Source organism: Odocoileus virginianus, chromosome 15, assembly GCF_023699985.2.
Source record: "Odocoileus virginianus isolate 20LAN1187 ecotype Illinois chromosome 15, Ovbor_1.2, whole genome shotgun sequence".
Taxonomy (NCBI): domain Eukaryota; kingdom Metazoa; phylum Chordata; class Mammalia; order Artiodactyla; family Cervidae; genus Odocoileus; species Odocoileus virginianus.
This window is the reverse complement of record NC_069688.1, coordinates 48,779,542-48,794,570: the sequence shown is the minus strand read 5'-3', so window position 1 is coordinate 48,794,570 and position 15,029 is coordinate 48,779,542. Positions and strand designations below refer to the sequence as shown.

The 15,029-nt window shown below is 44.0% G+C and overlaps 2 long non-coding RNA genes across 5 annotated transcripts in view; one reads left to right on the top strand and one right to left on the bottom strand.

Moving 5' to 3' along the window:
* Positions 1 to 1,657: 1,657 nt before the first annotated feature.
* LOC110125418 (uncharacterized) lies at positions 1,658 to 13,666 on the bottom strand. Of its 3 annotated transcripts, none has more exons than XR_002310054.2 (3): positions 13,087 to 13,652; positions 12,018 to 12,119; positions 1,658 to 1,951 (listed from the first exon to the last, which is right to left on the bottom strand). It is a non-coding gene; the product is annotated as an uncharacterized lncRNA (long non-coding RNA). The 3 variants fall into 3 exon arrangements; XR_002310053.2 differs by lacking the exon at positions 1,658 to 1,951 and adding an exon at positions 10,469 to 11,815; XR_002310055.2 differs by lacking the exon at positions 12,018 to 12,119 and having other exon boundaries at positions 13,087 to 13,666.
* Positions 13,339 to 15,029, top strand: part of LOC110125419 (uncharacterized) — a 32,471-nt gene continuing 30,780 nt past the window's right edge. The window contains exon 1 of one of the 2 annotated variants that reach the window (XR_011491519.1): positions 13,339 to 13,775. This is a non-coding gene — a long non-coding RNA (uncharacterized lncRNA). The remainder of the gene's footprint in view (positions 13,776 to 15,029) is intronic. The other variant, XR_002310057.2, reaches the window with a different exon arrangement.

Genomic DNA, 15,029 nt, shown 5'->3' with positions numbered 1-15,029 from the left:
TGTTCCTGTTCAGAGTTAAAGGGAGACTTGAAAAAGCAACCGCTTCTGACAGTAACGTTAGAAAATCCCACAGTGAAGAGCCAGGTCCCTTTGAATCAGGGCAAATCAGGCAGGAGATGCTGCCCAGCCCGAGTGGGCTTTTTTCTGTTCAGAAACATACAATTGCCTCTAAAAGGAGATGCACTGAAATGGCTTTAGAAGGAGAGAGTGAACCCTGGGCCAGGGAGATGGAGGCCTGAGCATCTCAAAGGCCATTTGAGGGAGTGAATGAGAATGGGGCTCAAACCACGTGAGTCTGTTGTTCATGGGGGCCTGGCAAGAGAAGAGCAAGAAGTTCTGACTATGAGGCTTTCAAGGCTTCTCCGGGGACCGACAGCAGCAATGATACTGGGTCACTGGTGCATAGAATGGCAGTGAGCCGGTGGTAAGCTGACCTCTCGTCCGGTCAGAAGGAAAGACTTGGGCTGTGAGAATTCCAGCCCAGCGTGTTCTCTGCCTGAAGTGTGGCCTGGCCTCCTGCCTCTTCTGGCTGTCTGGCTTTTATCACACATGAACAGAGGAGAAAAATAAATTGAGGATATGGATAACATTTAAGTGACTCTGAAAACTTTTGTGGCTACATGGACCTGTTTCAAGAATTATTTTTAACTGCAGACATTTGGTCCCAGTGGGAAATAAAACTTAAAAGGACAGTTATAATTAGGTCACATTTTGAGAAACTTATTACATTTTGCTCTGAGTCCCAGGAGTAGGGTATCTTAAATGATTTTAGTATTTAGATTCAATCATGGCGCAGAATTCCATTTTTCTATGCAAGAATGGGAAGCAAATAAGAGAAATTATGATAGCAATATTAGATGAAAGCAAAGGTAGACATAAATTTAATTCAGAATTCAAGAGGGAAATATCATGTAGTTTTCTTCCCATACCCCTCTTTCTTTTTTCTTTGTCTATATCCTAAAATAGTATCTGTGGAAGGAGCCTGGATCTTTTTATCTGTATTGCTCATGAAATGCCCCTTTATTTTATATGTTATTTTTTGACTTTTCAGAATTTTGTTCAATATCCTTGCAATTAGGATAGTTAGGGAGTTTGGGATGGACGTGTACACACTGCTATATTTAAAATGGATAATCAACAAGGATCCACGTGGAACTCTGCTCAGTTTTACGTGGCAGCCTAGATGAGAGGGGAGTTTGGGGGGAGATTGGATACATGCATATGTATGGCTAGGTCGCTCTGCTGTGCATCTGAAACTATCACAACGTTATTAATTGGCTATACTCCAATATAAAATAAAAAGTTTAAAAAAACTATAGGAAAAAATAAATAGCAAAAAAAAATCCTTGCTTTGAGTTAAAAATTACTTTTTATTAAAAATTTTTTTTTTAATTTTTATCTTTTATTGGTGTATAACTATACAATGTTGTGTTAGTTTCAGGTATATGGCAAAGTTATACATACACATATACCCACTCTTTTTTTTTAATTCTTTTTCTGCAAAGGCCATTACAGAATATTGAGTAGAGCTCCCTGTAACATCACTTTGTTTTTTCTCTGGATGAAAATATGACCAAAGACAAATTTCATGTCTCAAGTACAACATAGTGAAGCAATTTAGTGGAGGAAAGGCTGGTATCTCACCAGGAGCAAGAAAAACATTAGCATTGGCTGTAATATTGTTTCTATGATCTCTATACAGGTTTCAGCACCAAGGGCCAACTGGGGACTGGTTATTGGGCTCTTGGGGGTGAGGCTGACGGGGAAGGGGGAGAAAGATGAAGGTGAGGTGAGGAGACGACAGTGGCCACAGCAGGGATCATGCTCTTCTGCTGTGAAAAATGTCCCACGAGATCTTTACTGGGCTGGAGCCTGGCAGTAGTGAAGGCTCTTTGCTCTGTGTACTGTAGACACACAGTGAGGTCCAGCCAGTCTCTTCCATCCCACACACCTGTGAAATTTTTAAAAAAGGTACATTAAAATGTGTTTGTATGCAGTGCATTAAAATGGGCCAGGGATGTTTTCTCCCACTGACAAATCCATAATATATTCTTATAGCTAAATATCTGCCTACAGAAATGATTTTACTAGATTTTTCCTAATCTTTTTAAATAGAAAAGATTTATAACAGCTGTATTCTTGGGAAAGCCCTGGTGGTCCAGAGGTTAGGACTCCATGCTCTCACTGTATTCTTTACCTTTTGTCTGGGATTAAACAGTGATTTGCCTTGGATGAGTGGATGTGGGGCTGTTTACCGAGTTGAATGAGATAGAAGAACTGTATGGAGCGATCAGAGCTACACACAGCAAAAACTCACTTGCATTTGATGCACAGAGATGTTGCTTAGAAGATGGCACTGTGGGTGGCTGGAGAAACTAGGGAGTAAGTCTTGGGAATCAGCTATGTGAGAGTGTGTTTCAGTCATTCATCCTCAGGTGGCCTTGGTGACAGCCCATACTAAGTGCCCTCTCCTCTTGGCAGGTCAGCATCTCTGCTGCTTCCTGCCTCAACTGCCCTTCTTTTTATACCTCATCTGCTTAGAAGTCAGAAAGTGTGTTTTGCTGCCATGGAATCTCTATTGAAAAAGATCTTTTGCGGGAGGGGGGGGGGGGAACTACTACTCAGGGAAGTCAGGGATCAGGATTAATGGACTATCCTAACTTCTAGACCTAACAATTGGCCTGGGGACCAGTCTACCCCACCCTTTTTCATACATTTGTAAAGGAGGCCTTCCAACACTGTGTTTTCCCATCTGACAAATGTACCTATAATAGGGTACACTAGTGCTTATTGGTTAGTGATGGATGTGTTATACCTTCTAGAGCACACACCAACACCTTAGGCTGGTGTCACCAACTCCAGTGCTTACCAGAGCCAGGCAAGTATCAATACTGTGAGTGAGCACGTGATGAGTGGGGCCTAGGAGAAAAGACACCCCCTTCATAATATGGATGTATGGGTCCATTGTTGTCAGAATTTCCAATTTTTTAGAGAGAGTTTGGGAATCTGAATTTTTATTTTATCTCCTAACATTGAAATGTTGGGTAGTTGAGTCAGAAATCAAATAACTCTCATAGACCAAACAAACAAATTAAAACACAAAACACCCAATCTGGATCCTCCATGAAAGCCAGTTTATTATGTCTGCATTAACTCAAATGGATTTAGATTGTATGGTAGGAAATATCTTGGCACACCAGACTCCTGTCACTGATTATTGGGAACAGGAGTGGGTGTGTGTGGGAACTTCTACATTTTTCTCAGTATACTTTGTATTGTTTGAATTTGGGCAAGAAGAATACATTTATACATCACTCATGTAGTTATTTAAAAAAAAAAAAAAGCAATCTGAAGAATACAAGAGAGACCAGATTTAGAAGTTGGAAGCTTCCACCATTTAAAATGGCTAGAAAATTGCATTTATCATGGCAGATTGATTGCATGAAAGACATAAACCAAAAGGGAAAAAAAGAAACTTTAAGGAAGCAGGAAAAAAATCAAAAGAGCTATCAGTTTATGAAATAAAAACAAGGTCCTATAAAAATGAGAGAATAAGAAACAGCTCTTTGAAGTTAACAGTGCAATACCAGAATAACATTCAATAAAAAAGTTAAGAGAATAGAGTTGGTGAAATTTCATAGAAAGGAAATAAAAGCTACAGATTTGGAAGTAGGAGAGAAACAATATGAAATTGACAGGATTGATGTAAGAGTTTCACATTCAACTGATAGCATATTTGGAAAAGGAGGAGAGAGCTGAGGAAAGGAAATTGCCGTAGAAATAAAATACAAGAAATCCCATGGAGAGCCCAAACACAAGAAATAATCATAAAATAAAACCTCACATCAAGGCACATTATCACGAAGTTTCAGGACACTAGGAATCAAGAGAAGATTACTGAGAGATTTCCTGAGAGAAGAAATACACCTCAACAAAGGGTCAGGAAAAGAATGACAGCAAACTTCTCAATAGCAATCCTGGGGGCTGTCAGGAAATGAAACATTTGAAAAAAAATATTTTTGAACTGGGACATACAGGACCCCCCTACAGTTGCCAAAATCTGTTCATGCACAAGTCCCTTATAAAAAATGTTGTGATATTTGTATATAAGCAATGCCCGTCCTTCTGTATATTTTAAATATCTAGATTACTTATGGTATCTGATACAATTAGTTGTAAATACAATGTAAATGCTATATAAATAGCTGCTGGTTTGCGGCAAATTCAAGTTTGCATCTTGGAATTTTCTGGATTTTTTTTTCCTGAGTATTTTTGATCCACAGTTGGTTGAATTCTAGGATGCAGAACCCATGGATATGGAGGGCCAACTGTATAGGCAAACTAAAACTATGTGTGAAAGTGAAAGTCACTCAGTCATGTCCGACTCTTTGAGACCTCATGGAGTATACATATACAGTCCATGGAATTCTCCAGGCCAGAATACTGGAGTGGGTAGCCTTTCCCTTCTCCAGGGGAATCTTCCCAACCCAGGGATTGAACCCAGGTTTCTTGCATTGCAGGCGAATTCCTTCCCAGCTGAGACATGACAGCTCTTTCTTGTTGTTGTTCAGTTTCTGAGTCACGTCCAGCTCTTTGAGACTCCATAGGCTGCAGCACGCCAAGCTTCCCCGTCCTTCATTATCTCCCGGAGTTTACTCAAACTCACGTCCATTGCGATTCCATGAACTGTCTCCTGCCAGGCTCCCCTGTCCATGGGATTCTACAGGCAAGAATACTGGAGTGGGTTGGCATTCCCTTCTCCAGGGGATCTTCCCAACCCAGGGATCAAACTCATATCTCTTATGTCTCCTGCACTGGAAGGTGGATTCTTTACCAGTAGCACCATCTACAGTTAGAGAAGCCCTAACTGTGGAGTCCAGTTCAGTCGCTCAGTCGTGTCTGACTCTTTGTGACCCCGTGGACTGCAGCACGCCAGGCTTCCCTGTCCATCAACAACTCCCGGCGCTTACTCAAACTCATGTCCATCGAGTCAGTGATGCCATCCAACCATCTCATTCTCTGTCATCCCCTTCTCCTCCCACCTCCAATCTTTCCCAGCATCAAGGTCTTTTCCAATGAGTTGCCTCTTTGAGTCAGGTGGCCAAAGTATTGGAGTTTCAGCTTCAACATCAGTCCTTCCAATGAATATTCAGAGTTGATTTCCTTTTAGATTGACTGGTTTGATTTCCTTGCAGTCCAAGGGACTCTGAAGAGTCTTCTTCAGCATGACAATTCAAAAACATAAATTCTTTGGTGCTCAGCCTTCTTTATGGTCCAACACTTGCATCTGTACATGACTACTGGAAAAAACCATGGCTTTGACTATATGGACCTTTGTCGGCAAAGTGAATGTCTTTGCTATTTAATATGCGAATTAGGTTTGTCATAACTTTTCTTCCAAGGAGCAAGCGTCTTTTGATTTCTTTCTCTTTCTTAAGAATCTACTAGAAGATGTACTTTACTAAAATAAGTGAGCAAATATAGGGGACTTGGGATCCAGACTAGAATGGATCCAAAATATGAGATGGAGTGAGCAAAGGAAATTCTCAGGGTGATAGTAAGGATAGGCTTTAAGATGAGAGCTGTGCAGCAGACCTAGAGGGAAACCAGTAGAGAACAGAACAAGAGCATGAAGGACTACCATAGTAGCATCTCCTGGGGAAAAAATGGAGCTGATCAGTTCAGTTGCTCAGTCATGTCTGACTCTTTGCAAGCCTGTGGACCGCAGCATGCCAGGCCTCTCTGTCCATCACCAATGGGACTGATTGAGGATCGCAAATGTACAATACATAGGATATTTGGGAGACAAAGCATTGTTAAATACACTAACAAGTGTCAAATGAAAAACAAGGCCAATTATTAACTCCAGGAAAACATTTTAAATGCTCAAGGAAGGAATTTTAATAGTTCCATACCTATGTCTCCACTGTAAGCAATATTTGCATAGTCATAATATTCCAGATATGAATATTAATTTAACAGAAAGTTGCAATGTAATCTTTGGAAGAATAGGAGGATTGTGAATAGTTCCATGTGTGTGCATTAGGAGTGGGAAATCCATAATGAAGTTAAATGCTTCTCTTCATTAGTAGTCATTAGATAATGCTTAAACTGAAACTCAAGAAATAATATAAGCATTTAAAAAAGAAATATAGTAATAAATACCTGAAAACGAAACTAAAGCATTTGGTATTAATAATTGAGAACTGGGGATGGGAACGGAGGGGGGAGAGCAGGACACGGATTTTTTTTTTTTAAACCTTTAGCTCAAACCTCCTCCCTAAAAAGCCCTAGTCACTAGGGATGTTCCCAGTGTTATTCTAATATTAATACCAACAATGCAGGAATGAAAAACCTCATACATATGTTATTTCATTTGTGTGCAGATATAGCTGTAGAATAAATTTCCAGAGGTCAAAGGGCAAATATGTTTGTACTTTTGATGGACAGTGCCTAATTGCTCTCCACAGGGGTTGTGAGATCTTATTCTCCCACCAGAATTGTGTAAAAGTGGTTATTTTCTCACAGCCTCATCAGAAGAACACACTGTCAAACTTCTGAGTTTTTGTCAGTCTGTCAGGTGTCAATACGGCTGCTCTTATTATAAGTGAGATTAAGAATCTTCTAAATATTTAAAAGCCATTTATATTTTTCTCTGAATGTTCTGATTATGTTCTTTGCTCACTTTCTTATTATTTTTTGATCTTTTTCTTCTTAATTTCTAAGGGCTCTTTATATTTTAGAGAAATTAATCATTTATATTGTACATTTTTTCTAGTTCGTCATTTGTCTTCACTACAATTTCCTGCTAAGTTTTTGATGGGTGTGTAGTCATATTTATAAATATTTTCTGTGATAGATTCTGGGTTCTGAGTTATAATTAGAAAGACCCTCCCCACTCAAAGCTTATAAAGTAATTCATCTATGCTTTCTCTTAGTGACTTTAAGTTCTCACTTTCTACATTGACATCTTTGATCCATTTAGAATTTACCCTCATATATTGATGCAGCTTATCTTTTCCAGATGTCTACCCAGTTGTCCCAACTCTATTCACTATCTGAATTTAAGCACAAATAGTACCATGAAAAAACAAAAGTTTTTAAAAAAGCAGAGGTGGCAGGAGAGAAGCCCTCCTGATGGCCTAAGTGATAAGGGAAGACAGTAGATGGGAAGATCACTTCCTCTTTCCCAGCTTCCAGTCCCCACGCTGCCATTCACACGGCCATTTCCAAAGGCTCACCCTGAGGCTGTTTCGTCAGGAGAAATACTTGGCTGCAGTGAGAGGCTCAATGGGGCGAGACCGGCCAAGCTCAGACACTGGAAGTGTGAGTTTCATACCAGACCCTGGGAGGGATGAAGCAGGAGTTGCTCCAGGAAATTCCCCGTCGCAGGATGACTCAGCTCTAACTGCCTTCCTGCATGACGACACTTAAAGAGTTCCAGTCCCCCGGAGAGAGCATCTGATTGGTCAGTTGCCCATCTCCTGTCAGCAGGGGTCCAAGTGCTAGGATTAGCCGGACACCAGAACCAAGTGGGTGGGAGTAGGAGGGGCAATTCCACAGGAAGAGATGCTGGGCAACAAAACCAAACAAAGCCCCCCACAGCAGCTGTCCACATTTGCAAAAATAGTCACAATAAAAATAGCAGCTATTTGCGGATTATTTCTATAGCCAGGAACTGTGTTAAGTGTTTTATCTCATTTATGTCTCACCAGCTGTGTGAAGTTGACAGGTGAGGAAGCTGAGGCTGAAGAGAGGTTAAGAGACTTGTTTGACACAGCTAATAAGTGGCGTAAGCAGGATACAAACCTGAATGTCCATCCCTGCCCAGCACCTGCCTTTAAAGAAAAAAAAAAGTTATTTGGCTGTGCTGGGTCTTAGTTGCAGCACGTGGAATCTTCCATCTTCTTTGTGGCAAGCAGAATCTTTAGTTGTCACAGGTGGGATCTTCAGTCGTGGCATGCGGGATCTAAGTCCCTGACCAGGGATAGAACCTGGGTCCCCTGTATTGGGAGCGCGGAGTCTTAGCCACTGGCCCACAGAGGATCTTCCTGGCCTCTGCCTTTTAACCATTCAGGGATGCTGTCCTCTGAGTAGGAATGAATGCTTTTCTTGGTGCAGCTCTGTGTCTGCGCCCTGCAGCCCTGACTGTTGGCCTCTGTGGACTTTGGACGTGGCTGTAGACTGTTCTGGTACCCGTCGGGCTCCTCATCCAGGTGCTTGTGGCCTGTTCTCCTGGTAGATGCCTAGTGGCTACACACCTCCAGGGACCAAGCTTTCTCATTCCTTCTCTCCTCACAGCCATCTTTGGGCAAGGTCCCCTGGGCTGGCATTGACCCTGTCGGGGAACCATCTCTTCCTCCATGCTCAGACCCAGAACCATCGCCTGGGCCCTCTTGTGCACCTCCACACTCTCTTCCCTTGGGAGGGGGTCCTTCTCCATCAGATAGGCTGCCTGAGAGGTTGTGGGGTGGCTGACGCCCCCGTGGTGTTAGTCACCACACCCTCCAGGTCAGTAACCACTCCTTGAATAGGGCTCACACTTCCCTTCGACCGCATGGACTGCAGCACGTGGAAGCCTGGCGTGCTGCGCTCCACGGGGTCACAAAGAGTTGGACATGACTGAGCTAAACTGAACTGATCTCTGTATAAATGCCTCTCACGCTTCCACTCGCCCTGGGACCCTTCTAATCTGCCTGGATTAGAACCGGGCACCCCATGGAATTCTCTGGCACCAACCCAAAGCTGCTTCATCCCTTGCCCCTCCAGCTCCGGGCAGCCCATCGGCAAGGGTCTCCTGTGCACTGACCCTTCTTCAGCCACACTCAAGTCTGGAATGGCTTCTCTTTCCCACCTCCCTCCTTCACGATTCTGAAGCCTCCAGAGTTCGGTGGTTCTCTGGGTTGGGCAGCTCCTGTCGAGGGTCATTTGGAGCTGACCTCCTGTTGTAGAAACATCATGATTGAATTTAAACACTAAAATCACACACTCAGCATTGCCCAAGTGCTGCTCCTGCAAACATGATCGCTGCAGGACCGAGTGACTCACTGTCTCTCCCCTCGGTTGCGCCGTGTTATACGTCCGCTGTGTGGCTGCCTGCCGCGTGTCTCAGCAAGGCCTGGAAGTGCTGTCTGAGCAGCCTCAAAGGCCACCTGCAGCTGGGGACGGCCACTGGGGCATTTTCTGCTTGGGGGTTTGGGGTGGGAACACCAGCTGCAGGGAAACGCCACTCCCCACCTGCACCCACGAGGGACCATAGTAACAATGACCAGGGTTCATAGGAGCTGGGCTCTGTGGTCATACACTGGCTCACGCAGCCACACGCAACACGGCCCACCACCTTTCCAAACCCCCGCCTGTCCCACTCCTGGCTTTCCAGAAGGCTCAGTAGTAAAGAATTCACCTGCCAATGCAAGAGATGCAGGAGACACAGGTTCCATCCCTGGGTCTGGAGTAGGAAATGGCAACTCACTCCAGTATTCTCGCCCTGGAAAATTCCATGGACAGAGGAACCTGGCGGGCTACAGTCCATGGGGTCACAAAGAGTCAGACACGACTGAGCGACTGTGCACACTCGCATGTCCCACTCCACCTGCTCGGTGAGGGCTAGTCTGTTGGCCTCATTTAAAATGTAACCTGACTCTGGGACTCCAAAGCACTACTTCCTGTCCCACACCCCAGCACTTAAAACCTCAGCACACTATGAAGTGAAGTGTTAGTCACTCAATTGTGTCTGACTCTTTGTGACCCCTTGGACTGTAGCCCACCAGGCTACTCTGTCCAAAGAGCTCTCCAGGCAAGAATACTGGAGTGGGTTGCTATAAAATGCACTTACTCTGCTATTGTTCATTTTTTGTCTCTCTCCACTAGAATTTATCTTGACAAGGGCAGGCAGGGACTTTTGGTCTGTATTGTCTAGGAGGTATTCCAAGCATCTAGAACAATGTGAACATGTAGTAGGTACTAAATAAGTATCTGTTACGTGAATGAATTATGCACCTCTTAGTGTCTGTAATGGCATAAAAATAAGCTCACTAATTCTGATACTGCTCCCTTCAGAAGTAGAGCTAATCCATAGGAAAAGATGCTCAACATCATTGTCAGAGAAATTCAAATCAGAACAACACTCAAGTATCTGCTCTCATTGGTCATAATGACTATCATCAAAAAGAACACAAATAACAAATGTTGACAAGGGTGTGGAGAAAAAGGAACCCTTGGACACTGAATGGGAATGTCAGTTGGTGTAGCCACAGTGGAAAACAGTCTGGAGGTTCCTCAAAGAGCAAAAAACAGAATTACTGTATGATCCAGCAATTTCACTCCTGGGTATATATCCCAATAAAATAGAAACATTAATTTGAAAAGATACATGGCTTCCCTGGTGGCTCAGTGGTAAAGAGTCTGCCTGCCTATGCAGGAGACATGGGTTCAATCCCTGATCTGGGAAGATCCCACATGCCTTAAGCTCGTGTGCCACAACTGTTGGGTCTATGCTCTAGAGCTCATGCCCCCCAACAAGAGAAGTCACTGCAATGAGAAGCCTGAGTACCACAACTAGAGAAAAGCCCACACTGCGACAAAGATGCAGCACAGCCAAAAATAAATAGAATTCTATTTTAAAAAGTACCAAAAAAAGAAAGAAAAGATACATGCACTCCAATGTTCATTGCAGCATTATTTACAATAGCTGAGATATAGAAACAATCTGTGTCTATCAGCACATGAATGGATAAAGAAGCTGTAGTATATGCATATACAGAGCAATATTACTCAGCCATAAAAATGAATGAAAGTTTGCCATTTGCAGCAATACTGATAGACTTGGAGGGTGTTCTATTCAGTGAAATAAATCAGAGAAAGAAAATGCTGTATAATATCCCTTGTATGTGGAATCTAAAAAGGAAAACAAACTAGTGAATATATAACAAGAAAGAACAAGACTCACAGATGTGGAGAACAATTATTGGTTACCAGTCAGGAGAGGGAAGGGAGAAGGGGCAAAATAGGTGTAGAGGCTTAAGAAGTAAAAACTATTAGGTATAAAATAAGCTACAAGGTTATACTGTGCAATATAGGGAATATAGCCAATATTTTATAATAACTATTCATGGAGTATAACCTTTAAATATTGTGAATCACTATGCTATACACCTGAAACTTATATAATACTCTCAGCAACTATACCTCAATTAAAAAAAAAGGTGGAACTAATTCCCTCCCCAGCTGCGTGATTGCCTGCCTTCTAGAGAATAGAACATGAGTTCTGAGGTTGAGTCATAAAAAGGACGTCTCTTACCTGGCTCCCTCTCATGGATACTCACTCTCAGGGTAGTTTGTGGCCTTATTGTGAGCACATTTAGTAGCCTGACAGGCTCATGTTTGGAGAAAGTAAGGCCTCCAACAAGAAGAGCATCAACCTGCTTGCCGTGTGAGCAGGCCATCTTGGAAGCTGGCCCTCCCGGGCACAAGCAGGTCTAGTTGACATCATGACAGTCACCTCATGATTCACCCCAGGCAGAAACTGCATGGATAAGACACACTTGAATTCCCGACAAACAGGCATTGTGAGGATAATAAATATTCCTTATTGTGTTATCCACTTAGTTTTGGGGGTAATTTGTTATGTGGCAGTAGAACTAGTGCAGTTTCAAGGTCAGCTAGTGCATCTAAAATGTGACTTGCTTTATAAAAATTCCATAGACCTCCAACTTTATATATATATATATTAAAAAAAAACAATGCTGGATAAAGTGGGCTACAGCTGCTGATGTGTAAATGGAGCTTGCATAGGTTCAATGGAGAAAGAACAGTCCTGGGGACATAAAATACAGAAAATTGTCAGATAGGCTCCTGTCTGGCACTTGTATTGGGAATCTCATTTTGAGGCAGTGAGTCCCTGGGGGAGGCATGTCACCAGGAAGTTAGTACAAAGCCCCTAACCCAGGGGCGCATGCTCAGTGAAAGCTCTAGTCCCCTGATTTGAGTGCCCCTTGTTGGTTATTAATGGTGCTCACACAGAATGAAGTGCGGGGCTGGGGCCTGCTCAGCGGCTGGCAGTCTGGACCTCAACAAAGGCTGCAGCTGTTGTTGTTGTCTTCACTTAACTTCAGAGTGACCTGAAATTACATCCCCCAGTGGTGAAACAGCCAGAATAGCACACCGTCGAGGATGTTAATTAACCCCCTACAGGATACACAAGATAGAAAATAACCACTTGGAGAGCTGCACAGTCTCCCTAATCCTCATCAGATCAATGCAGCTGCCATCGCTCTGGGCACATTTCTTTTCAATGCCAGGAAGGGTGCCAAATGAGAGGCTCTGGGGGCTTCCAGCCTCCCTGCCCTTCTGCCACCAGGGATCACCAGCCAGGGTTTGATGACTTCATCTGACAGAGGTGTTTGGTCCCCTGGGGTCCCCTCCTACTCTCAATGTGTCTGCCTGCAGGGCTCACAGAGGTGCAGATGGCTGGTCTGGCTGGCCACTCACGGTGTAAGAAATGTGGTCCTTAACAAGAAGGCTTGGATTGGCTTTGATAGAATGATTGGAGGTTTTCATTGGCTGAAACTCTCTTATCTGGTGGTTTTACCAGATTATGGGGGAAAACAAAGAGCACTCTAGTCACTGGCCATTAGGCTACTCCTTCCACAATCTTTAGTGGATGGAAGAAAAGACGTACAAAGCGTGGGTGTTTATGAGTGTCACGGGAGAGCAGTCAGTGTCCCTGAGACCTTACTTGCTAGTAGTTACCGACATTGCAAGTCTGTATGCCGGACACCCAGCGGGGACCATCAAGGCTAAAACATTAGAGTTTGGAAGAGAGAAAGGTTTGTTACCGATTCATACAAGGAGATGGGTGACTTATGCCCTAAGAACCCCAAAGTTACTGAAAGCTTTCAGGAAGTCCCTTTAAAAGCAAGAGGTGAGGGATGGGCGTGGTGAGTTGTTGCAAACGTCTCGGTGTCAGCTCCTTCGTTCTTGAGGTCTGGTCATAGTCAGGTGAGGATGTTCCTGTAAATCTCTACCAGATGAATGTTATTCTCTGTCCTGACCAGAAAGGGCAAGACCCCGAACCACAGCTCTCACCCTCCAACGTCCCCGTCCTGGCTAAGAGGAGGCGGATCTCGGTTGGCAGCTCCTTCAGGGCCAGGTTCCCAGTCTTCCCAGCTGTCATCCCTGAGGGAGCCAGGCACCCAACCCAGCTGGCCCTCAGTCTCCTCAGGTGGCCCAAATGGGGAGACCAGGTCTCACAGGTCAGGCAGACGGCCACTGCTATTAGGTCACAGAGATAGGGATGGGGGAGAGGTTCACCGCTCCTCAAGGCCTGGGCCATGGCTAGTGGAGGGCCTTGGTGAGGGCTCCGGATCTCTCAGGGTGTAGTTCCCACTCTGTTCCCTGGGCCCTCCAGCTCACCTGCTGGGCCAAGGCTGGGTGAGCTGGAGGATCTCCAGGAGAAGCCCTGAATCTGCCTCTTACTTCAAGCTCCACCTGACGACCACCACACCAGTGACCTTTTCCTCAATCACTTCCCCAGTGGTTCCTCACTGACAGTTACTTGTGAGCAGGGTCCACTGCGGTGCTGACCAATAGCTGAGCAGGACAAGTAATGGTTGTTCATTGACAGTTGGTTGCTTGTGGGTGGGGCCATCTGAGGCACCAATCAATGGCTAAGCCCTGTTGCCTAGTAACAGGGTGTGGAGTATGGAGACACAACAATGGCTGTCTGCAAAGGGCTCTGCTCATCCTGCTTTATTACAGTAACAGTAAGAACAGAGGTAATGTTTATTGAGCATTTGCTGTCTGTCCTGTGCCATGCGAAACACTTTATGTCTAAGTGTCCCCTTTTAAGACTCATGACTCCCCTACAATGTAGCTACTATTTTTATTCTCATTGAACAGAGGAAGAAACAGATTCAGTACAGTAATTTGCTCAAGCTGACATGGCTGAAGGAGGGTCTCACTCCGAACACCCTATCAAAGAACCCATGGCCCTAAGTAGTTGGTGACCACTCTCCCAAACATTGGGGATTTCTGAGTGTCTGCCTGTTTCCAAGGTTGGTGAACTTGTTTCCTCTCAAGCCTGTCACATCTGGACAAAGACTGACATCGAGGAAGGAGAAGTCAGAAAACCCAGACAGCAGGCCTAAGCCTGAGCCCCACTCCAGGTTGCAATGCTTGCTCCTAATGATGACAGTGGGTTAAAACGAAAATGTTAAGTCATGACCCTTGCTTCAAAAAGTCAGTGGTAAATACATGTTTTTGAATGATTTTCTCCCAAATGGTTAACATCGAAAGTGTTGGTTGTCAAAGGGAAAAGCTTATTATCTGGGGTATGTAGAAAGCTGCATCCTCAATACCACTGGGTCAATGAGATATCTTTGTATTAATATTCTAACATACTGATGCATTTTGAGATGATAAGACTCCAGTTTTGCAGGATCCCACAGGTAGATCAAATGGTAAAGAATCCACCTGCAATGAAGGAGACCTGAGTTTGATCCTTGGGTTGGGAAGATCCCCTGGAGGAGGGCATGGCAACCCACTCCAGTATTCTTGCCTGGAGAATCCCCATGGATAGAAGAGCCTGGTGGGCTACAGTCCATGGAGTTGCAGTCAACATGACTGAGCTACTAAGTACAGCACAAGACATTGGCGGATCAAGAGAAGAGGAAAACTGTTTCAGTGTGCTATCATTCACTCCTCCCTGCCCTGCTTAGAACTCATCATAGGCTGTCCTGGGCTTGGCTCTCTGGTTCATATAGACACACACACGAAAAATGGTCCACACTGCATCCACACATTGATAATAGTCATGTTTGCATGTGTCTGCTTTGGGCCAAGACAGTGCGCTAGGCACTTGCATACATTATTTTCTTTAATTCTCTTATTTTCCCCATGGGATAAGTATTATTATACTCATTTTACAGATAAGAAAACCAAAGTACAGTGAGCTCAAATAACTTGCTTAAGATCACAGAGAGAGTAAGTAGTTGAGGCCCAAATTTGTATACCAATCTTTTTCCAAAATC